Source organism: Anabrus simplex, chromosome 5 (assembly GCF_040414725.1).
Source record: "Anabrus simplex isolate iqAnaSimp1 chromosome 5, ASM4041472v1, whole genome shotgun sequence".
Taxonomy (NCBI): domain Eukaryota; kingdom Metazoa; phylum Arthropoda; class Insecta; order Orthoptera; family Tettigoniidae; genus Anabrus; species Anabrus simplex.
Window position 1 is genome coordinate 402283720 of NC_090269.1, and position 25961 is coordinate 402309680.

General features: G+C 39.3%; 2 protein-coding genes across 2 annotated transcripts in view; one reads left to right on the plus strand and one right to left on the minus strand.

The window, feature by feature from the left end:
* LOC136874177 (unconventional myosin-Ie) overlaps window positions 1-25961 on the minus strand; it is a 458144-nt gene that overhangs the window by 195472 nt on the left and 236711 nt on the right. The window lies entirely within an intron of this gene.
* The window catches only part of LOC137500933 (uncharacterized), a 124983-nt gene continuing 114768 nt past the window's right edge, over window positions 15747-25961 (plus strand). Inside the window, exons 1-2 of the mRNA XM_068227690.1 lie at window positions 15747-15860; window positions 15948-15977. The gene's annotated coding sequence lies outside the window, so the exon portion shown is untranslated. The remainder of the gene's footprint in view (window positions 15861-15947; window positions 15978-25961) is intronic.

The following is a 25961-nucleotide window of genomic DNA, read 5'->3' on the forward strand; positions in this document are numbered from 1 at the left end:
AGACCAGGAAAGGGTAGCGCAGATACTGATTCAGAATTATTTGATAAGATAATCAGCTACGTGGGAAAACGATAAAGAAAGGAACGTGATTGTAGCGGGTGATCTCAATTTACCAAATGTCAATTGGGAAGGTAATGCGAACGACAGGAACCATGACCAACAAATGGCAAATAAGTTAATATGGGAAGGGCACCTGATTCAGAAAGTGATGGAACCAACTAGAGGAAACAATATTCTGGTTGTGGTGCTGGTAAAACCAGATGAGCTCTATAGAGAAACCGAAGTAATACATGGTATTAGTGATCACGAAGCGGTTTTTGTCGTAGTTAAAAATAAATGTGAAAGAAAGGAAGAGATTAAAATTAGGACTGTTAGGCAGTACCATATGGCTGATAAAACAGGCATGAGGGAGTTTTTAATAAGTAACTATGATCTGTGGAAAACGGTAAATAAAAATGTAAACAGACTCTGGGATGGGTTTAAAGCAATTGTTGAGGAATGTGAAAATAGGTTTGTACCTTTAAAGGTGTTGAGGAATGGTAAAGACCCACTATATTATAACAGGGAAGTAAAGAGTCTAAGAAGGAGGTGCAGGTTGGAAAGAAATAGAGTTAGAAATGGCTGTGGAAGTAAGGAGAAATTGAAGGAACTTACTAGGAAATTGAATCTAGCAAAGAAGTCAGCTAAGGATAACATGATGGCAAGCATAATTGGTGGCCATACTAATTTTAGTGAAAAATGGAAGAGTATGTATAGGTATTTTAAGGCAGAAACAGGTTCCAAGAAGGACATTCCAGGAATCATTAATGAACAAGGGGAGTGTGTATGCGAGGATCTTCAAAAGGCAGAATTATTCAGTCACCAGTGTGTTGGTTACAAGGATAATGTCCAGACAGAGGAGGTTACTAATACTAAAGAAGTATTAAAATTTACCTATGACAGCAATGACATTTACAGTAAGATACAAAAGTTGAAAACTAGAAAAGCAGCTGGAATTGATAAGGTTTCGGGGGATATACTAAAGACAGTGGGTTGGGATATAGTACCATATCTGATGTAATATTTAATACTAAAAGGGTGTGGGGTAATAAGCTTACTTCTGACAACATACCATATGAGTTCTGGGAAAAGGAGATTGGCGTTCGTTTTCCCCATTAAATTTGAGGTTATCTAATTCTGTCATTGAAATAATACTATGAATTCATTTGATAAAACAAAAGATATTCTTTAAATTGTATATAAAAAATAGTAAGTCTTGTTGCGATAAAACAGGTGAGAATATGAAATTATGACATTGCAACTGAAAGAAACTAGGCCTGAATTTGAATTCTTCTTGACCGGACATTTAACAATTTATACGAAATATATCTCTCACAGTTTCACTTGACTGTACCTTCAACACTTTGAGTGTAATTACGACGTATTCCTTATCTGGGGTTTACTGTAAATGTGTCACGCCTAATTTGGTGATGTATCCATGTGATTGCTTCTTCTCCATATAGAGGACTTCTTTGTAAGTGTCCTGTATCCCTTCATGGTAAGTCTTCCCGTCCATATCTTCAACGAAGAGACCGACCAACTGTAGCCTCATTCTCTCAATGACCAAGGGGTAATGAATCACTGAGTCCTCTCTTTCCCGTAGACTCCCGTTGACTTAATGACCGACTGAGGCCTCTGCTTCTCTTTCACACTCCGACCAACTGTCGCCTCTCCTTCCAATTGAATAATGACTGACGCTACAAGATACAGCCACCTTCTACAGACGTTGGTTGACGCACCTACGTAATCTCCAGAAATAACTATTATTTACTCCCACCTCGCGACAAATATTACATGTAATGGTGAAATTCCCCGGGGCTCCCAGTAGGTCTCTCCCAGCAGTGAGCGCACCGCCAAATGAGCACGATGACATAGCCATGACGTAGCAATGACTCTGCATTTACTCCAACAATATTGCACAATGTAACAATGTCACGTCCAACATCTGATATTGAGATTTTCCTAGCCGGCTGACTAACTTTTGAAACTTATAAAAATCTGGATTAAATATGGAAAATTTGAATATCTACATTTAAAATGGTAATTATAAAATTAACATTCATTAAATAAAATACACACACGTCGGACCTTGTACTCACACTTACTTGTTACCTGCTTACTTACACATACGTTATTTGAAGGGCGCCAGCTGTCACTCAGTACAGCAATAATAGAATGAGACTCTTGACTATCTCTAGGGTGTGGGGTAATAAGCTTACTTTTGACAACATACCATATAAGTTCTGGGAAAAGGAGATTGGCGTTCGGTTTCCCCATTAATTTTGAGGTTAAGATATTTTACTGTTAATGAAATAAAACTATGAATTCGTTTGATAGAACAATATATATTCTTTAAATAATATATCAAAAAATAGTGAGTCTTGTTGCGATAAAACAGATGAGAATATGAAATTAAGACATTGCAACTGAAAGAAACTAGGCATGAATTTGAATTCTTCTTGACCGGACATTTAACAATTTATACGAAATATTTCCCTCACTGATTCACTTGACTGTACCTTTAACACTTTGAGTGTAATTACGACGTAATCCATTGCTCTGGTGTTTACTGTAGATGTGTCACGCCTAACGTGGTGATACATCCTTGCGACTGCTTCTTCTCCATATCATCTGACTTCTTTGTAAGTCAATATGGTATGACCTCTTGGCAGGTCCAGGGTTGCCCTCTCTGACTCCTTGGTAAGCCTTGCGTCCGCGTCTTCCACTAAGTGACGGACCAACCATTTGGTCTCACTCTCTTAATGACCAATAATTAATGGCTCACTGAGTCTTCTCCATCTCTCGTTCACACTCGTTGGCTGACCACCTAAGGCCTCTTGATCTAGTAGACTACTTCACTGTACTGCATCCGTATAAGTAATGACTGGCGCTACAATATGCATCCACCTTATATAGACGTTGGTTGACACAACTACGTAATCTCCAGAAATAACAATGACATACGCCCACCTACGCGACAGATATTACATCCAGTGGTGAAATAGCCCCGCGGCGACTAACTCCGTGAGCGCATATCTAAATAAATACGATGGCGTAGCCATGGAGTGGCGATGACTTGGCAGAATCTCCACTGGTCTAGCAATACAACAACATCACTTCCAATCTCTGATATATACAACAATTCTCACTGTACAGGTGTTTAATGATAATCTACACATACGTATATATGTATACATCTAAGTGCAATCTTGCAAGCAACAGGCAATTGCAAAATTGAATAAAACGGATAATTACAATAATAGTAACAATATCACAGATAAAATAATAATAATACTGACATAATAATAATAATAATAATAATAATAATAATAATAATAAAATACAGATAAAATCATACAATAATAATAATACAGATATCATCTTGTAACGGGATTTGAACCGTTACAATTCGCCTCCCTCATAAATAAATCGAAGAACAAAGAATCGATTGATTTATGAACAAAATTATATATATATAACACTGACACATATAAACACTTTAAATAAGTATACAACAATAATTTTCTTTTTCAGCATCCATACATTTTATAATACATCACATATGAGAATTTTTCTCGCACATTGCCATCGTAGATAACTGTTCAGTGTCCCATTCTCATACAATACACAAGAGCATAGCCCTTAATTTAACACACACAGATAATTTTCAATCAATATACAACATTCTTCTCCTTTTTTTTAACATATCAAAACATTTTGTGAAAATTCACTTATATGAGAACTGTTCTCGCATATTGTTATCGCAGTTAACTGTCCAATGTCCTGTTCTCCGTTTTTTTGTCACACAGTACATGACAATGTAGCACTTATTCTTCCAATACACCAATACGACACTTGGTTCACACGCATATCGCAGATGTTAATTTTATTTTGCCAGTTTCTTACAAAAATTTAATCATCTTATTATTACCTCAACAAATCTCACGTGAAATACTTCCTTACATATATAATATTATAAATAGCGACAATATCCCCTTCCTGATCTTTTAAGAATATGCACACTTCCCGATACGGTTCACAATAGTGAAATACCCCTGATACAAAATACTAACTTCAACATATTTCCCGCCTCTGCAGATGATGAAAATGGAACTCTGAGTAGCACTCTGTCACTCAAACTGAATCAATTTTGCCCTTGTAAACTTACATATCTCAATAAATCACATCCTTCTTGGCAACAATAATTAAAGGTTCAATACGATAGCTACAAGATGGTTCAATTATTCCGTAATCCAGCATAATGTTTATTTGTTCTTAGACTTCACTAGCATATTTAAGTTGAATGGGGTACTTACCTCCCACAAAAGATCAATGGTCATTTACTACAAATTTATGTTCATATACGTGTTCTTCCTCACTTACCACTAAATACATCTCGATGCTTACCTAACATCGAACACAATTACTCCTCCTGTAATTCACTTAAATTACCTCACGTCACTGCCTCATACCGACTATCCCTCGGATACTGGTCGTACAGGCACGTAACACACCCAACAAAACATTTCCTCTCACTAGGAACAACTTCCCTTACCTCTCATATATTTCAAAGAACACACGTCACCAACACACTTACCTCAGACCATCATAATTAACACATACTTCTTTGCTAGTTATATCCCAGAACAAACACACACTACCTAAATCAAAGTCTACTCTACTTCCATAATTTGCAACCAAGTCAGCTCCTAAAACAACTGAATACACAAGTTTTGGTACAACGCATAGATGAAACTTACAATCATCTTCTATCGTGATTACTACCGCTATCATCCTATTTACTCACTGTGACTTACCCAACAGCTTTATAATATCTAATAGTACCTTTGCTTACCTTCACAATTTCCATCATCGGAGTTACTATCTCACTACTTACGTCATATTCTCGGTATTCTAGGTATTTACATCACTTAACAACACACTTCTTACGTCTAACTTACTACTGCCATTAATTACTTCATTATTTATGACTACGTCATTACTTAAATATCTCACTTAACACTACTTAGGTCTCAATCACACTACTCTTAGATCTACTTTCACTATATAACTACTTATACTAAATACCTGTTCATCTACTACCTTCAGCCTGTCCACATAACTTACCCGATTCCCTGTGAATCTGAAATACTCTGGCTCGATAACGACACCTGGATAACATTCATATTAAGACTATCATAGTCTCTCTGATAACTCAAACCCGTACGCCTCCCATCTTCCGATTCTCTCCGATTACTCCTCTGACCTTCTCTCTCATAACTCAAATACATACGCCTCCCATCTTCAGATTCTCTCTGATTACTCTTCTGACCTTCTCTCTCATAACTCAAATACATACGCCTCCCATCTTCCGATTCTCTCTGATTACTCTTCCGATCCTCTCTCTCATAACTCAAATACATACGCCTCCCATCTCCCGATTCTCTCTGATTACTCTTCCGACCACTATCACCTTCGACACAACTATTAATCCTCTGCGGATCATGATTACTCCTTCTCTGATACACGGCTAACATTTTCCCCCTTCTCTCTACTATACTAGTTTCTCCAGACATCATGCGCTCTCTCTTGCGCGCGCGTAAACATTCTTCCCAAAGCCTGTCAATGAGCACTTTAATCTCTCCTAAATTAGACATATTATTCCAGTATACTCGAAACCATATTCTACTTTCACCGACAAAAACATTCGACAAGATTTCCACCACGTATTCCCATTCATTAATATTATTCCTCGACTTACTTGCAAATCTTTTCTCAACTACTTTTACAAACTCTATAGGATTAAACTGTTTTCCAGAAAACTTGGTTAAATCACGATCCCTACTGAACAAACCACTCGCTACTATCACGTCTAAACCTGTCTTACCTCTACCTTTCTGCCGTATCACTTCCTGGCAGTTTACAACTTCTTCTTCTTCTTCTTCTTCTTCTTCTTCCGCTGCTCTCTCAGAATTCTCTTTCACTATTCTCACGTCTTCCTGCAATTCTTCTTCTCTCTTTCTCACCTGCTGTGATAGCGTTTCCTGTTCGTTCCGTAGTTCAGTGACCTCCACAAGTTTGCTTTCAATTTGTTCATTTCTACTAATCTGTTCCCCCATCTCTTCCCCAACTGCATTGCAAATCTTGTCCAATCTCTTCTCGACTACCTCATGAATTTCTTCCCGATTACTAGAACTTTTATCACTTAATTCTACGATATTCTCTGTACAAGTTCCTTTGACATGCTCAATTTGAGTATGAAGCTCGCTCCGACTCGACTCCATTTCTTCCCTAAGGGCAACACACTTTTCATTTGACTTACTTTCTAACTTAGATGTTTGATTATTTATCTCTAATATCTTAGTATCTATATTACTAATGATCGTATTACAATTTTCTTTATTACTGCCAATTAATTCTTCCATCTGTTTCTTATTATTTTCATTACTAATACCAATCATTTCTTCCATTTTCTTACTTATCTCTTTCTTACTATTTTCGTTACTACTATCAATCTTTTCCTCCATATGTTCCATATGTTTCTTGAGCCCGGTCATTTCGGCCATGAACAAATTAAGAAAATCTTGGTTCATTCCCCCCACGATTTCTTTTTGGGTTTCAGTATGCTTCTCAATTTCTGCACTTTCCTGAATTGCTTCAGAACCTTCCATCGTGCTCACCTGCTCCCTATTTTCAATCTCACCTTGGATGTCCGCAGAAGCAATGAACTCGTCGTCACATGACTTGTTATTGTCTTCCTTGTCCATCTTTGGTTCACTAGTGATAGTACGCGATCTCAAATTAATTTCCCTCTTCAAATCCCTTGACATATCCCCAAAATACAAATATATATCACAAAATTACACTCTTAACATTTACCGGTAATAATTCCGTTGGCTTAAATGTGCATACTCTTCCCAAATGAACCTATGATATGCTGTCATTCAGACCAAATTCTGAATTTCTTCGTGCACCACGTTGCGGGGCCAAAATGAGATTTTCCTAGCCGGCTGACTAACTTTTGAAACTTATAAAAATCTGGATTAAATATGGAAAATTTGAATATCTACATTTAAAATGGTAATTATAAAATTAACATTCATTAAATAAAATACACACACGTCGGACCTTGTACTCACACTTACTTGTTACCTGCTTACTTACACATACGTTATTTGAAGGGCGCCAGCTGTCACTCAGTACAGCAATAATAAAATGAGACTCTTGACTATCTCTAGGGTGTGGGGTAATAAGCTTACTTTTGACAACATACCATATAAGTTCTGGGAAAAGGAGATTGGCGTTCGGTTTCCCCATTAATTTTGAGGTTAAGATATTTTACTGTTAATGAAATAAAACTATGAATTCGTTTGATAGAACAATATATATTCTTTAAATAATATATCAAAAAATAGTGAGTCTTGTTGCGATAAAACAGATGAGAATATGAAATTAAGACATTGCAACTGAAAGAAACTAGGCATGAATTTGAATTCTTCTTGACCGGACATTTAACAATTTATACGAAATATTTCCCTCACTGATTCACTTGACTGTACCTTTAACACTTTGAGTGTAATTACGACGTAATCCATTGCTCTGGTGTTTACTGTAGATGTGTCACGCCTAACGTGGTGATACATCCTTGCGACTGCTTCTTCTCCATATCATCTGACTTCTTTGTAAGTCAATATGGTATGACCTCTTGGCAGGTCCAGGGTTGCCCTCTCTGACTCCTTGGTAAGCCTTGCGTCCGCGTCTTCCACTAAGTGACGGACCAACCATTTGGTCTCACTCTCTCAATGACCAATAATTAATGGCTCACTGAGTCTTCTCCATCTCTCGTTCACACTCGTTGGCTGACCACCTAAGGCCTCTTGATCTAGTAGACTACTTCACTGTACTGCATCCGTATAAGTAATGACTGACCTAGCAGCCATTCTCATAGGTCCCGAGGGACCAGTGAGGAATTTTAGCCCTTCGACCTCGTTTTTGGGCCTTGAGTGCTTTTTCTTCATAGTTTTCTCGCTCGATGACTTCACTTTGGTGGTCTGAGGCTGATTTCCAATTTCTTAGTCTTCACTGGTCAGAATATGACCTGGCCCCTTGCGGGGCGAATGACTGACGCTACAATATGCATCCACCTTATATAGACGTTGGTTGACACAACTACGTAATCTCCAGAAATAACAATGATATACTCCCACCTACGCGACAGATATTACATCCAGTGGTGAAATAGCCCCGCGGCGACTAACTCCGTGAGCGCATATCTAAATAAATACGATGACGTAGCCATGGAGTGGCGATGAATTGGCAGAATCTCCACTGGTCTAGCAATACAACAACGTCACTTCCAATCTCTGATATATACAACAATTCTCACTGTACAGGTGTTTAATGATAATCTACACATACGTATATATGTATACATCTAAGTGCAATCTTGCAAGCAACAGGCAATTGCAAAATTGAATAAAACGGATAATTACAATAATAGTAACAATATCACAGATAAAATAATAATAATAATAATAATAATAATAATAATAATAATAATAATAATAATAATAATAATAATAATAATAAAATACAGATAAAATCATACAATAATAAAAATACAGATATCATCTTGTAACGGGATTTGAACCGTTACAATTTAGGTCTCTCCCAGCAGTGAGCGCACCGCCAAATGAGCACGATGACATAGCCATGACGTAGCAATGACTCTGCATTTACTCCAACAATATTGCACAATGTAACAATGTCACGTCCAACATCTGATATATAACAATTACCACTGTACATGTCTTTAATGTTAATCTACACACACACATATATATGCATAGTTAACTACAATCATCCAAGCGACAAGCACTGCAGAATCGAATTGAATAATAATTATAATGCATTAATAGTAATCTCACAGATAAAATAATAATAATAATAATAATAATAATAATAATATCACATGTGAAATAATAATAATAATAATAAAAATACAGATATCACCTTGTAACGGGATTTGAACCGTTACACTGAAGAACTTGTTTGATTATTGTTTGCATGAAGGAACTTTACCAAATGAATGGAGAGTTGCTATAGTAGCCCCTTTATATAAAGGAAAGGGTGATAGACATAAAGCTGAAAATTACAGGCCAGCAAGTTTGACATGCATTGTATGTAAACTTTGGGAAAGCATTCTTTCTGATTATATAAGACATGTTTGCAAAATTAATAACTGGTTTGATAGAAGGCAGTTTGGGTTTAGGAAAGGTTATTCCACTGAAGCCCAACTTGTAGGATTCCAGCAAGATATAGCAGATGTCCTGGATTCAGGAGGTCAATTGGACTGTATCGCGATTGATCTGTCTAAGGCATTTGATAGGGTAGATCATGTGAGACTACTGGCAAAAATGAGTGCAACTGGACTTGACAAAAGAGTGACTGAATGGGTGGCTCTGTTTCTAGAAAACAGAACTCACAGAATTAGAGTAGGTGAAGCTTTATCTGACCCTGTAATAATTAAAAGGGGAATTTCTCAAGGCAGTATTATTGGACCTTTATGTTTTCTTATATATATCAATGATATGTGTAAAGAAGTGGAATCAGAAATAAGGCTTTTCGCAGATGATGTTATTCTGTACAGAGTAATAAATAAGTTACAAGATTGTGAGCAACTGCAAAATGACCTCGATAATGTTGTGAGATGGACGGTAGGCAATGGTATGATGATAAACGGGGATAAATGTCAGGCTGTGAGTTTCACAAATGAGAAAATTCCTCTCAGTTTTAATTACTGCGTTGATGGGGTGAAAGTTCCCTTTGGGGATCATTGTAAATACCTAGGTATTAATATAAGGAAAGATCTTCATTGGGGTAATCACATAAATATGATTGTAAATAAAGGGTACAGATCTCTGCACATGGTTATAAGAGTATTTAGGGGTTGTAGTAAGGATGTAAAGGAGAGAGCTTATTTGTCTCTGGTGAGACCCCAACTAGAGTATGGTTCCAGTGTATGGAACCCTTACCAGGATTACTTGATTCTGGAACTGGAAAAAATCCAAAGAAAAGCAGCTCGATTTGTTCTGGGCGATTTCCGACAAAAGAGTAGCGTTACAAAAATGTTGCAAAGTTTGGGCTGGGAAGACTTGGGAGAAAGGAGACGAGTTGCTCGACTAAGTGGTATGTTCCGAGCTGTCAGTGGAGAGATGGCGTGGGAGGACATCAGTAGACGAATTTGGAGGGTGTTTTTAAATGTAGGAAAGATCACAATATGAAGATAAAGTTGGAATTCAAGAGGACAAATTGGGGCAAATATTCGTTTATAGGAAGGGGAGTTAGGGATTGGAATAACTTATCAAGGTAGATGTTCAATAAATTTCCAATTTCTTTGCAATCATTTAAGAAAAGGCTAGGAAAACAACAGTAGGAAATCTGCCACCTGGGGCCTATTCCACAAAAGTATGGTCTTGTACATTACAAGTGAATTCTCTAGTAACTTGTACAAATACCAGAGTTTCTGTTCCACAAAAGAATTTTCTACAGTTGTACTTTACTACTCCATACTTACAAATTACCAGTGAATTTTTATGGGTGTGTTCCACGAAAGTACTAGTACTTGTAACTTACTAGTCAATTGGGAAGAATTCTCTACCAGTGAAAGGACATTAATACATAAATGTACTAGTGCTATTTAAATATGCTTATTTCAGATACATTTTGATAAATATGTGGTCTAGCAGTAGACATAGTGATGAAAATAAACCATCTGTACAGGGAAAGAATAAACTTCCAGTTTAACACTGTATTTTAATACAATGAACGTTTTAGCTTAAGCACAATACAAGTGGAAGAACTTTTGATAGATAATGGCCATAGGTTAAAACATCCTACGAACAGAAATCTCTCTCTGCTAAACAACGGTTACTAACATCACTACATTGGCTAGGAAATGGTGGTCATTCTGTGGTAGCTGCAATAAATGTTATAAAATTTCCTCAAATTGTTCGTTGGCCTGAAAATACTGAACAAACATGTTCGTAAAAGGACATTCCTGGAATCATTAATGAGCAGAATATCTCTTCCATACGTCCAACTTTTCCCCTCAAAAGCTCCATGAGCTTTTCCCAAGTCAAATATTTCCATCCAATCATTTATTTTGACTTGTTTTTTCAGACTCTCGCTGAATGCACCAAAACAAACATCTTTCCTTCTTTCTATTTCCTTCAAAATGAATAACTTCGGTTCTCTTGACAACATTTTAACAATTCATGCAGAGTTTGCAATTATGTTTGGCGGCCGAATATCGTTATTAGCGGCAAATGATTCCTAATGACAGACCAAGGTAGCCTATATCACCTATCGTGGAACATATGCAAGGATCACGGAAGAACATAATGGGTGAGAATAACGGAGTAATTTTCCATCATCAAAGAAATAAACTGAAAAATAACATCGCAGCATTAAGAAATTCACAGGAATATTAGTTCTTTGAATCTTAGCTGCATAAGTTACCTTAAAATACGATATTACGATAAATGCGGCAAGTATAACCTAATTTAACGAATGAAATACGAGGATAAACAACTGATTCATGCTATGACGTAGTATGTTTATTGATATGTCGTCACTTGTAAAACTTGTAACTATTCACTGGTAATATACAAGAGACTTTTAATCTTTTGTGGAACAGAAATGTACAACTCCATACATTACAAGAACCCGCACTAGTAACTTGTAATGTACAAAACCATACTTTTGTGGAATAGGCTCCTGGGCGACTGCCCTAACTGTAGATCAGTAGTGATTGATTGATTGATTGATTGATTGATTGATTGATTGATTGATTGATTGATTGATTGATTGATATTGAGGAGTTAGGGATTGGAATAATTTACCCAGGTACATGTTGATAAATGTAAACACTCTTTGAAATTATTTAAAGAATGTCTAGGTAAACAACTGATGAGCAAACTGCCACCAAGGGGACTGCCCTAGATGTACATAAGTGGTGATTGATTGATTGATTGATTGATTGATTGATTGATTGATTGATTGACTGATTGATTGATAATATGTATTACTCATGGTGTTGAAGAATGAGAGGCATGATTAATTTAAACCCTTACAGTAGTTTCTCATTTCTTGAGTCAATAATTCCTTTCAGATCTATGGTATTTACCACCCCAAGAAATGTTTGTTTCGATCTCTTCTATCATCTCAAGAAGCTGGAGTATGTAGTGTTTCCGAGGAAATGGCGTATGTCTTTCAGGCGAATGAAACTGGATTAACCCTGTGACTAAAGAATCGCGTGGAACTTCGAACACAAGTGAAGTTTAATTAATTAAAAATGTATTGTAGATGGTACAATACACAGCGTGTTGAATCAGGATTACCAACATTCAAGTCTATTATAGTCACAGCGATTACACGTATCATTATTACAAGACTTTTCTTTTTCGTATAATGTAACATTTAACTTTTTCAATGTACATTTAATGTTTATGCCATATATGATATACTTACATATAAAATAAGAGTTTTGTCTGTACATTGCTCAGAATTTGAAAAGAATGGTATTTCTGTATCGGTCATGTCCACAGTAACAAGGAAATGCACTTTTTAATTTTCCGTAATGTCTGTCTGTCTGTCTGTCTGTCTGTCTGTCTGTCTGTCTGTCTGTCTGTCTGTCTGTCTGTCTGTCTGTCTGTCTGCCTGCAGGTACACGCATCTCGAGAAAACGACTGAAGTGAATTTAATGAAAATCGGTATGTATAGTCGGGGGATGAGCCATTACAATCTAGACTATAAATCATTTTATTCACGCTGAGTAAAATGGTAGTTTAGGGGAAGGTCTAAAATGTAATTCTCAATTATTTATATTATTAGTGGTGCTATCGATAAATACTACATAACTAAAGTTAAATAGAATTAAATTTACTATCATTTATGTCTTATACATTTTTTACCGTACCGGCTATGATAACACAGATATTCATGAATTTGTCCATATCAACGCCCAGCCACGAGAAAATGGGATAACAGAATTTAGTGAAAATCGGTATATAGAGTCGGGGAATAAGAATCTACAGTCAAGTCTAAACTATAAACAATTTTACTCACCCTGGATGAAATTGTAGTTTAGGGGAAGGCACCTAAAATTTAATTTTTAAATACCTATATTATTGGTCCTATCGAAAAGTACTACATAACAAAATTTATAGAGAATACAATCTCCGATCATTTACGTTTTATTCAGTTTTACCGTACCGCCTAAGATAAGAGTGGTATTTCAGAGTCGGAAGAAAACTAAATGTGAAGGCCTACAATATCGAAAGCACATAACATTGATCAACAACAACATTGCATTGAACATTGTTTGTTGTGATGTTCTTTGTCCCTTATTCTGCCACTCAACTCCGATAGATGGGATTACTGCTGCGTGCCGAGTGTAACAGCCTGACTGAATACTGGCGGGAAATAGCTGGAGAGTTAGAAAACTTTCTTCCTTAGCATGTATTCCTCTGGTTCATACATTTTCTGATACTGCTGTTACATATATAAATTGACTCATTCGGAACAAATATTTCAGTTTCCTACGGAAATCAACATCTATATCATCTGCTGGAACGTAACACACTAGTTCACCATAGTATTCCCGTAACACTATCCTCCGCCACAATAACATGCAGTTACCTACACATGGCAGATGCCACCCATTTTCATCGGAGGGTCTGCCTTACGAGGGCTGTACCCGGCTAGAAATAGCCTTACGAAATTATAATTATTATCATAGTATTCCAGCTATTCGATCCCTACTCTGACGTGCTGTTTTGAATGAGCAATGTGCACACTTAGGCCTAAGTCAGAGGCCCACTTCGTAGTAGTAGTAGTAGTAGTAGTAGTAGTAGTATGACCTGGTTTAGAATTACAATTTACGCCTAATCCAAATTATAGCACTCCAATTCACTAAATAACTCAAAATTCAACCCTGAAAAGAGCCGTTTCTTAAGGAAAGCGTCTTCCTCTTCACTTTTATTGAATTCTATATTCATTTTATTCTAAATTACCAGTGAAGAGGGGGTTTCTCCTCTGGCTTGGAGGATTTTTCCGCCGCCAGTGTAGTGAATTGAGATTTTCCGACTCATCAGGTACTCCGCCATTGTAATGACCTATGCTCATTTCAGTTGGGAAGACCACTAAGACAGTCTTTCTGAGGATGTAAAAATTCAGGCCATTATAATGAAAACTCCCCAACCTGATTGTGACTGATGGTAGGCAAGCGAGCCTACTATTACAATGAAAATTCCCTAACCCAGTCTTCATATGAGAAAGGGCGGTTAGTGACTTCCCCGTCGCGTTTCATTTTTTTCTTTACGTCGCACTGACACAAACAGGTCTTATGGCGACGATGGGACAGGAAGGAGCTAGGAGTGGGAAGGAAGGGGCCGTGGCCTTAATTATGTACAGGCCCAGCATTTGCCTGGCGTGAAAATAGAAAACCACGGAAAACCATTTTCAGGGCTGCCGACAGTGGGGTTCGAACCCACTATCTCCCGATTATTGGATACTGGTCGCAATTAAGCGACTGCAGCTATCGATCTCGGTCGTCGCGTTTCTAGGGTAACGTTAAGAGCTGTGCAATGTACAATCTTGCTCACAACGCGTACACTAACCTAGATTTATGTATACAATGCCGAATTCCGCAGCGAAGCACGGGTACATCAGCTAGTGTTTTCATATAGCAGACATTTATGATTGTGAGCACTCCTACGTCTGATATGAGAGTTGGAAATCTGGCTGCCCTTCACAAGGTCAATTCAGGGCTAGCAAGTCTTTGAAGCCATGTTGTCAACGCCCGACGTCGGCATTCTGGTCGCTATGTCTCACTGAATATCTTCTACCCGGCCTGCAAGTTAACTCATCTTTGGAAGATATTACTTAAAATGATTATCTTAATGTGGTGTAAATAATTCCTTTCATTCCTTCTTGTCAGTTCACAAATGACCCAATGATCCTTAAACTAAAAAGGCTCAGACTGTTTAGACTGGCCTTTCACTGCTGCATCCCCAGTTCAAATCTCGATGACTCCATATGAAATGTGCATAGGACGTTGAGGTCGTGTGACTGGATTCCTCCAATATTATCTTGCGTATCATTCTAGTTTCTTTATTTTCTGGCCTATTCCCAATTACTTGAGCGAGGGCAGATCAGTATACCTATCACAGCGCCACAAAACGAGGGACTGTAGAAACAAGCGTGGTATCACTTTCAATTGTGTTACTGATGTAGAATTTATGACTACGCAATTTTCATAACACTGTAATTGATTGCCGTTTAAACAAAGAAAACATCTATCCCCTTCAGTGACGACCACTCCTTAGAAACTAATGAGCTGTAGCTCACTAATTATTTCCATTCAATTAAATAACACTTTTTCTCTTTCAAACTGTGACTGTAAACGAAACACGGCAAATATTTGAAACACTCTCTTCTTAACAAGCGGTGCTGATGCTGAGTTAAGTAGGCTTACGTATGCCGTATAAGAACTGAATGATGACAGGCTGGTGGAAGCCGTGTGGATAAAATACCTGTAGGCATGCGCGGGGAAATTGTGTCATGGCTGCACTTTGTCACTGTAGGAGCTGATATACTCATCGCTCCTCAGTAGGAGATTGAGTTGTAAGGTAAAAGGTGTGACGTTTATATGCATGTTCCTACTTTTCTTACGTTGTGGTGAGCACAGCGAAAAGCTTGTTAAAGAGGATTTTTTTCAGTTTGAACTCTGGAGGAAAAAGTGGAAATAAATTAGTTGGGTAAGTCTACTTCAAAGTGAACGTTATACTTCTATTATTATCTAGTTTATCTCTTGTATATCTGTTTGCTTGATTTTTATCCGTTAGGTTGGTCGGTGGAAAGTCGTGGTATTTCAGGTAAGGCACGGTTCAGATTATTTTATAATATTGGTAATAAGTGTCTTTCTACAAAAACCTGGAATTGCTTACGAATGAATCTGTGTTTTCCCGGGCTGGATAATTGTGTTCGATACACTATGTGATTCTATGTAACTTAATGCCTTTTCTGAGATTTGTGCAAGTGTCGACGGAGCCAGTGTGACTCCAATTGTCGTTTTCTCGCGAAAATAACAAACAAGGGCAACAGAACAACCATCGCAATCTATGGAATTCTATATGACCACGGGAATCCATAATACTTTCATTAAAATGAGGCATAAACGCTTTAATACCTTTACCCTCAAACTGATGTCATTTTTTCCAAGATGTTTCCTTGGTTACCCACTTTTAATTAGTGCTTTCGTCATCAGAGAGTGATCTAAAGCTAAGTGCTGGCACTCTCTCTACAGCAGTCACAAGTAAGACATTTCTGCCATTCCAACCCCGCTCATGCTACTGTCAGCAATAGGGCAAACCATTGAAAAGAAGGTCCACGATTTAACGGAGCTGGCACCCGCTGTATGAGCTCTAGGACAGACACGAACTGCGCAATTCAGGAAAGGTCGAGGAAGTGTTCACTAATCTCCTTATCCGAATTCCGCAACTTGCCCTTCGGGTAGAAAAACAGGTACGTCCGACTAGCTTGTAGAGTTCTTGCAATATCCTCGTTAACGACCGGCACGCTTTTGAAGCCTAGCTGGCGGACTGTGTTTAGATTCCTTGTCCGCGGTGTGCCAGGATTTTCCCAACTCGAGACACTCTCCGTTTCAACTATTTAGCCTCCAAGAGCGAGCAGCGAGACTGGACAGAACTGCGCAACAATGGCGACCTGAGAAGCGAGCCGGCTTCAGGACCAGGACGCTTTTGAAGTACTCCACGTGGACTATCATTGACAAAGCAACCATGCTATTGGTCAAGAGCCATCTGCTATTGGTCACAACAGACGCAACTGTACATGGTAATTATTGGGGAAGCACGATTAACATGAACACAGGCATGTGAAATGAGGAACAACTATTAATGCAAACAATCCTATAACAATATACGAAAACAAAGAGAAAACAGAACACTAATAGAGCTTGTTTCTCATATATATTTTTGAACGAGTCTTATGCGCGGAGTTTTCAATATAATATTCACAAGTAAACATAAGCATTGAACTTTATTCATAAACAAATATTTTGAAGGAATGTTTTATGTACGAAGCTATCAAAAATAACCACAAACAAAACAATTAAAACTTGCGTCATAAATACATTTTCATAATAAATGTCATATTACTGTATATTATGCATTTTATGATACGAAATGTGAAAAGTTCTACCACCAGATGAACAGTCTCCATTGGGAAACGTCATTTTCTGAAGGAATGTCCGCTATCTAATCTCATTTCTTGATATAAAACAATCTGCCATCTTCCCCAGAACGCCTTAGCAGCCTCCGAAGACTGCCAAACTCCACGTTTTAAGGCGACTTAACATCTAGGAGGATAACGTTGGGGGCGGGGGCAGGAAACGCCAGACATAAATCTAGTTACTGTCAGGGTTTGCAAGTTGCTTTACGTCGCACCGACATAGATAGATCTCATGGCGACGATGGGACAGGAAAGGGAAGGAAGCGGCCGTAGCCTCAATTATGGTACAGCCCCAGCATTTGCCTGGTGTGAAAATGGAAAATCACCGAAAACCATCTTCAGGGTTGCCGACGGCGGGCTTCGAACCCACCATCTCCCGAATGTAAGCTCACAGCTACGCGACACGAACCGCACGGCCAACTCACTCTGTAATGGACACTACAAGACATCAGAAGCGTTGGAGGGGGGAGGGTCGTACTGATCCCTGCCTCTGCACAGCTTCTCATAACGCACGGAGACAGACTGATCAGGTCCAGGGACTGTACATACCTCTATACAGCATTCCAGATGCGCTCAAAACGATTGAGGTTGGGTGACCTTGAGGGCCAGTTAAATATCTTTATCTCCGTGGAGTGTTTATCGAGCCAATCGAACACAATTCGGGGGCGATGAGCAGGTGCATTATCTTGTTGCATAATATACGTCTTCTTCAGGGAGCGGGAGGTGAACAAATGGGTGGATATGAACTGACGGCAGGTTCCTGTATCGTCCGCCCACGAGAGGTTGTGGCAAATGTACCAGGGGTCCTATTACATAGCATGTAAACGATCCCTGTACTAAAACATCCACCTGGCCAGCACAGTGCCACTTCACCACAACACAGGTATCTCTAATTCAGTTGCTCGTCAGTGTGAAGTATATTCTGTACGAAATGATTTTTATTTCACTTAAGTCGGTTAACGCGTGTATTTGCGACGAACTCTCGAGAAGTGCGTCGATTCCTAATCGTAAACTTTCATATTTTCGAGAACCATTCTTAAGCCTGTAGTACACGATCAATTTTTTGTCAAATTCAAGACTTGACAAGAATTTTCAATAATTGACAAGTTTACTTATCAAATCGCTTGCAATACTTGACAAGTTTACTTAACACATCGCTTGCAATACTTGACAAGTTTAGTTATCAAATCGCTTGCAATACTTGACAAGTTTACTTAACACATCGCTTGCAATACTTGACAAGTTTACTTATCAAATCGCTTGCAATACTTGACAAGTTAACTTATCAAATCGCTAGCAGTACTTGACAAGTTTACTTATCAAATCGCTTGCAGAACTTGACAAGTCTTTAGAAGTCTTCAAAGGTCTTTAAAGTGAATTAGAAAAAGTTCTAATAGATCAAAAAACGGCCAAGTCTTCGACAGAATTGACCAATGAAATTCGAGTATTAACGGAGCGTAATATGCCGCTAGGCATGCTGGGATTGCCGGGACGTGAATCAAAACAACAAAAATGACTTCATGCCGGCTTCGTCTTCATGACCGTAGGATGTTGTGTGTGTATTAATGGCTAAGTATGGGGCAACTCTCTGCCTATATTCGGTGGACTCCGCAGCTTTTACATTTATTACCATACGATAACCTATTAAACACTATTAACAATGCTCGCTTTATAACGATCTTCGCATATTATTATTATTATTATTATTATTATTATTATTAATAGTAGTAGTAGTAGTATTAGCATTATGGAATCACTAATAAGTTTTCGTGTAATAAGATATGAACGTCCGTCGCAATGATATCATTTTTATTCAATTAATGTCAGTAAATGCAATATACCATAACCTCTGCAAATTGTTATGGCAGTAATTACATTGCAAAAATTATGTAAATTATGATTTGTTGCGCGTTTCCCTTATTTTTAAGAATTCATTCCACTGCTAGTCCAAGAACCACAACTGCTGTTTGCCTTTCCTCCAAGTCGAAACAAAATGCTATCAAAACCTTGCCAAACCTTCTCAAATCTTTGTCAAACCTTCAGCAATGTTGAACAAGATTTGACAAATTTCCTTGTGAAGTATTGAACTGAAAGAAAAATTTGATGGTTTACAGCAAGCATTATAGACGAATACGTATGCTTATACACCATTCGTCAGGGCTGTGCACACTTTATATATATATATATATATATATATATATATATATATATATATATATATATATATTCAAGTTGCTTTACGTCGCACAGACGGCGACGATGGGATAGGAAGGGCTAGGAGTGGGAAGGAAGTGGCCGTGGCCTTAATTAAGGTACAGTCCCAGCATTTGCCTGGTGTGAAAGTGGGGAAACCACGGAAAACCATTTTCAGGGCTGCCGACAGTGGGGTTCGAACCCACTATCTCCCAATTACTGGATACTGGCCGCACTTAAGCGACTGCAGCTATCGAGCTCGGGTACTTTATATTTTAGAACGGTTTAAAATCTCCCCTCACATTCAAATTTTCAAACTGGCATCCCGATTTATAATAATATGTGGTCACATCAAAAAAGTGAAAATGAAATAAAACACTAACTACTTTCGTGCAGCTATTATATCAGCTAATTCTACTATTTTAAGAGCGCATTCACAACCTGTAGCGGAAGTCATGAGGCCTGACAAGATGTTCTATCTGAAAAGATGAGTTTCGGATAGTGGCACCATATTAAAGTCGGCTACTTTCATGAACAATGCTGCTTGCAGCTCATTATCTTGGAGGATGGTCTTCATTACGCACTCGAGTGTGGGATGTGTGTCACAGGATTCGGGCCGCTCGGTCGCTGCAGCAAACTAGGACACGCACAACCACCCTCCGACTGCAACAACATTTCTTTTCTCATACAACACTGCACGATGTTTCCAAACTCATTCTCCCCCATTACGGGGTATTTCAGTAATCAGTAAAGATATCTTTAAAACACATGTTCACGTTTTCATCTTCTATATGTACTGTATACAGAGTGCAACAATAAGGTAGGCCGAACTTTCAGGACACTTTGCCCACACGTAGAAGAAAAACATATCGACGTTGCGCCTAAAAAACAAAAAACCTATGTGATAATATTTCAGCTTAGAACTCTGACCAGAAAGGTTCAGTATTGCATGAACTAGGCTATATTCACGTTTTTCGTTCTAAGGCCCGGTTTCATCAACGTGGGTTAAATATACACCAACCCTGGGTTTGTTAACTTAGTGTTAATATTTTAACTCATTCTTGTCCGGCTCCGTAGCTAAATGGTTGGCGTGCTGGCCTCTGGTCACAGGGGTCCCGCGTTCGATTCCTGGCAGGATCCAGAATTTTAACCATCATTGGTTAATTTCGCCGGCACGGGGACTGGGTGTATGTGTCGTCTTCATCATCATTTCATCCTCATCACGACGCGCAGGTCGCCTACGGACGTCAAATCGAAAGACCTGCACCTGGCGAGTTGAACATGTCCTCGGACACTCCCGGCACTAAAAGCCATACGCCATTTCATTTCAACTCATTCTTACGAGTCTCGCGCTTCACCAAGCTGTTTTGGCAGAGGGTTAACTAACACCGTATTAACCTCTCGTCAGAAACAGCTGCCGTACTAATCAAGGGGGGCAGTGACTAAAAATCAGAGATTATGAACACACTTCTTGAGTGGTTCTTTCTTTATCTTCCGTTATCATGATAGAACTGATTGCAGTGATCGAAAAATGGAAGAAGTTCAGAAGAGAAATAGGAGCACGAACTTTTCTGCCTTAGAAAAGCATTACCTTTTTTTACAATTTGCTTTTTACGTCACAACGTCACAGATAGGTCTTATGGCGACGATGGGATACGAAAGGCTCAGGAGTGGGAAGGAAGCGTCCGTGGCCTTAATTAAGGTACACCCTCAGCATTTGCCTGGTGTGAAAATGGGAAACCACGGAAAATCATCTTCAGGGCTGCCGACAGTGGGGCTCGAACCCACTATCTCCCGGATGTAAGTTCACAGTTGCGCGCCCCTAACCGCACGACCAAGTGCCAAAGCATTATAGAATGCAAGAAGACTGACGGTGTAAAATGAAAAGAAAAGGACGACACATGGGTGGGAAAATAACGGGGGAATTTAATAGCACTGCCCACGCTACAGGCCATCTTGCAACTATATCACGAAGTTGGAGTTTAGAATCACTGATTACTTGACAATTGACAGAAAAATAACCCTTGTTGTCTCCGACCGTTATATGAAACGACCCTGTGGTATAAAACCTTAATGCAATCAATACCTGGAGTATAGGAGAGAGAGACCTGTTTCGGTCAGTTGTGTATTCTAACCTCTCGCGAATTTCATCGGCGACTTTACTGACGACGGTTTTTGCCAGTCTATACCTCTTCAGAAATTGTTCCTCAGATAGATTCTGAAAATCGTTCCTTTTTATTATAGGCCTATTTTTGTTAGGTAAGCCATTTAACAAATCAAAATAAAGCAACTATGAATCAGACGCATGATTTAGGCGGCCATTTTGCTTTTAACATCGAGTTAACTGTTTAACCCAGGTGAAGGGAGGGGTTAACTTAACTCCGGCTTTAAAATTAACCCTCCTTGATGAAACAGAATGAATAGTCAAATTCAGAGTTAAAACTGTAGGTCTATATCCCGGGGTAAGTTTTAACCCACGTTGATGAAATCGGTCTTAAGTGATGCATGTATTGCGGGTCAGTACTTCTCCCCTCAAAATTGTCACATGACGGTATTTCGAGGCGCAACGACCATATGTTATATGGACATGGGTCCGGAAGCGCTTTATTTCCATGTTAGAACGCGTTTTATACAACTATACATAGTATATTAATCATGGGAAAGCCGGGCTGAGTGGCTCACACGGTTAAGGCGCTGGCCTTCTAACCCCAACATGGCAGGTTCGATCCTGGCTTAGTCCGGTGGTATTTGAAGGTGCTCAAATACGACAGCCCCGTGTCGGTAGATTTACTGGCACGTAAAAGAACTCCTGCGGGACTAAATTCCGGCACCTCGCCGTCTCCGAAGACCTTAAAAAGTAGTTAGTGGGACGTAAAGCAAATAACATTATTTATTAATCATGGGAAACACAGAAACAGAACATACCAGCATACCACATGAAACTCTTTCTTACTCCAAATGTTCAAAATGCCCTCCGTTAGCCCTGATACATTAACCAATCTACCATCAGCGCATCCGGGATTCAGCGCTTCGTCTTACCCAGTTTCTCTACGGGGTGGGGAATGAAGTGAGTTGAAACTTCGTTAGCGAGTTTTTACAACCTGATGCCCTTCCTGACGTCAGCCTCATCAAAGGAAGTAATGTCACATGCATGGCGTGATATATGACAGTACAAAAGGAGAGGGTGGACCAAGAAGAAGAAGAAGAAGAAGAAGAAGAAGAAGAAGAAGAAGAAGAAGCCTCCTTGGCTCAGGCGGCAGCGCGCCGGCCTCTCACGACTGGATACCGTGGATCAAATCCCGGTCACTCCATGTGAGATTTGTACTGGACAAAGCGGAGACAGGACAGATTTTTCTCCGGGTAGTCCGGTTTTCCTTGTCATCTTTCATTCCAGCAACACACTCCAATATCTCATTTCATTTCATTAATCATTCATTAATCATTGCCCCAGACGAGTGCGACAGGCTTCGGCAGCCGGCACATTTCCTATCCTCGCCGCTACATGGGGGCTTCATTGATTCCATTCCTCACCCGGTCGAACGACTAGAAACAGGCTGTTGATTTTCATTCAATAATAATAATAATAATAATAATAATAATAATAATAATAATAATAATAATAATAATAAATGTGCGGCGTTTGTGCCGAAGCCACGGCCGTGAGTCTTTTGGGCGTAGAATACCTCGCGTGGTTGTTGGGTAAGTGTTGTAAATACTGCAAGTGAATGCGCCGAGTTGAAGCCAGTTATTATATTTTTCTACTTTTATAGATTTTTAAAGCAATTAAATAAGTCTTACATATATTTTTTTAGGACATAGAGCAAAAGCTAAGAGAGAACTCGCGGCTACCATGTAATGCAGAAATGTATCTTACTTCGGCCACATACTAAGGAATGATCGCTCCCATATCTTACAGCGGCTATTGCGAGGAAAAATTGAGGGTCGAAGAGGAGTTGGAAGAAGAACATGGTGGATAAGAAACACCAAAGAATGGACTGGAATTTCTAGCAATGAAGAGCTATTCCCACTAGCAGTAGATTGCTACGCCCTCGCCGTAGTGATCGCCAACGTCAGGGGGAACTGACATAGCACAAGACGAAGAAAAGAGGAAGAATTTTTAGCGAGAGACCCAGTGCTGGAACGTGACGATAGACGTATTCTACGTTGTTAATAATAATAATAATAATAATAATAATAATAATAATAATAATAATAATAATAATAATCGAATGATCTGTGTTACTGGGCTGTAGCCCACCTATCCCCGTGTGGGTAATGACATAGAATAAATACATCCACAGTATCCCCTGCCAGTCGTAAGAGGGCGTTCCCCAAGGAGCTGTCAAACTGGAAATGTGCTTTGGCGACTGCGAGTCTCCTAGATCAGTGGGACAATGTTTCCACATGGCTGTGCCAGAATTCTACCATTCATCGTTCGAACCCGACCTCCCTTGGTCAAAACTTATTCTCTTCTGAAAGCGACGGTATTAGGTAGCATGACGTAAAGGAGTCCTTCATTTTCTTGTCCGTTATCTTTCCATTTCTCTCACCGATACCTTCATTTTTCGGAAGGTAGCATCTCTTCCTTTCTCACATCTGAGGACACGGTTACATTTCCCCTTCAAACAATAACAAATCACAACTACCCCCAAAACCCACTAAAACAAAACTGATACAACCTCACCCCTGTGAATCCATGTGGAAAATACTGAAACGTTAGATGAGTACCGGTATTTGATAAAGCCGTGGTCCGAGGTTTTGGAGGCAAGTAACAGACTCAAGAGTAAACAAGAACTCGCTCAGTCGGTGACAGAATTCAGCAAGTCAGGTTACTATGGTAACCGAGCTGCAACAATGGTGACCCGCAGAAGAGTACAGTGAGGGAAGGGGGAGTGTCAGATACAGTGCACGAGAGTGGGAGAGAGAGGAATAATTGGCGAACAACTCGGAGAGAGCGAGAGAGGGGGCCGCAGACTAACGTGGTCTGGTCACTTACATTTTCCACTTGTTGAGCCACACTCAGTGTTACGAGTTTCGGGACACAACAGGTCGACAAAAAGAGACGGCGCTCACGCAAATAAGAACGCAGCTAATTTTGCGGAACACGGGCAGTACTGGTATTACGAAGTATCCGCAGCAATAAAACAATAACTTTTGCTGTTGTATTAGGAATGGACTGACATTTCGTGTAATTATTGTATTGTACTCACAGCAACGGTGTGACATTTAACTCGTTCTTCCGGCAAGTCAAGTGAAAGAAGCAGGTTAGCAGAACATATTCTAGACTGGTATACCTTGAAATACAAGCAGTATTCGCTCGCTCTTGTGATTCCAAGCAGTACTACTGTCTGTTCCCACGCGTGTGTGTCGATAATTTCTCAACAATATTTTGCCGCATCCTATCAGCGAAAATGACCGTCCATTAGTGACAACATACCAAGACTTCAATCAATATCTTGAGTCTCCATTTCAGCAGGTGAGTGACTCATTTGTGTTTTATATTAGGGAATAAGCTGCTCAATCTCTGTAAAGGTTATAGTTAGACCAAAAAGAGATAAAATATATTAATAATGCTTCATGTGTATTTGTTTCACTTGACAAGACGACATTTCCATACTTAGGGTGCTTTTACGACAGATGCTTCTTGTTATTCTTCCTCCGCTTCTCCCATGCCCTGATCAGTCGCGAGTATAAACTGAGTGGTCCTGTTTTCCGGCCGGATGCCCTTCCTGACAGCAAATGTATGTGGAGGATGTCTTATTCACTACTGCGATTTTCTGTGGTGGATGGTAGTGTTGTATGTTGTGACTACATGAAGATGTGAGTTTAGACACAAGCACAAACGAGTCCCAATCAGACGAATTAACCAGGCGCGGTTAAAATCCCCGACGCGGATGAGAACTGAACCGAAGACCACGACGCTGATCATTCAGCCAATAAACCAGTCGTTTAAGAGAGATGTTATCGAGATTAATATAAGCATCCATGCACTGATACGAACAGCCAGACTGGGTAGCTCAGCCGGTAGAGCACTGGCCTTTGAGATCAAGTTGGCGGGTTCGAACCCGGCTCAGTCCGGTGGTATTTGAAGATGCTCGAATACATCATCACATATTGGTAGATTTACTGTTAAAGAACTACTGCGGGACAAAATTCCGGCACCTCGGCGTCTCCGAAAACCATAAAAGTAGTTAGTGGGACGTAAAACTACTGTTACGAACAACTCGTGATAAAATGAAAAATTAGACAAATACAACTTGACCAATACGTAAAACGCAGTATTTTTACAAACTACCCCACAAACAAGCTGCTTAGCCGATTCGGTAAAGGAGTGTTCAGTTCACCTGGGAGGACGTGGTATCGATTTCCCTCCAGTAAGTAGAAATATTTAGGAACGAGACTTGTTCTTCAGGAGA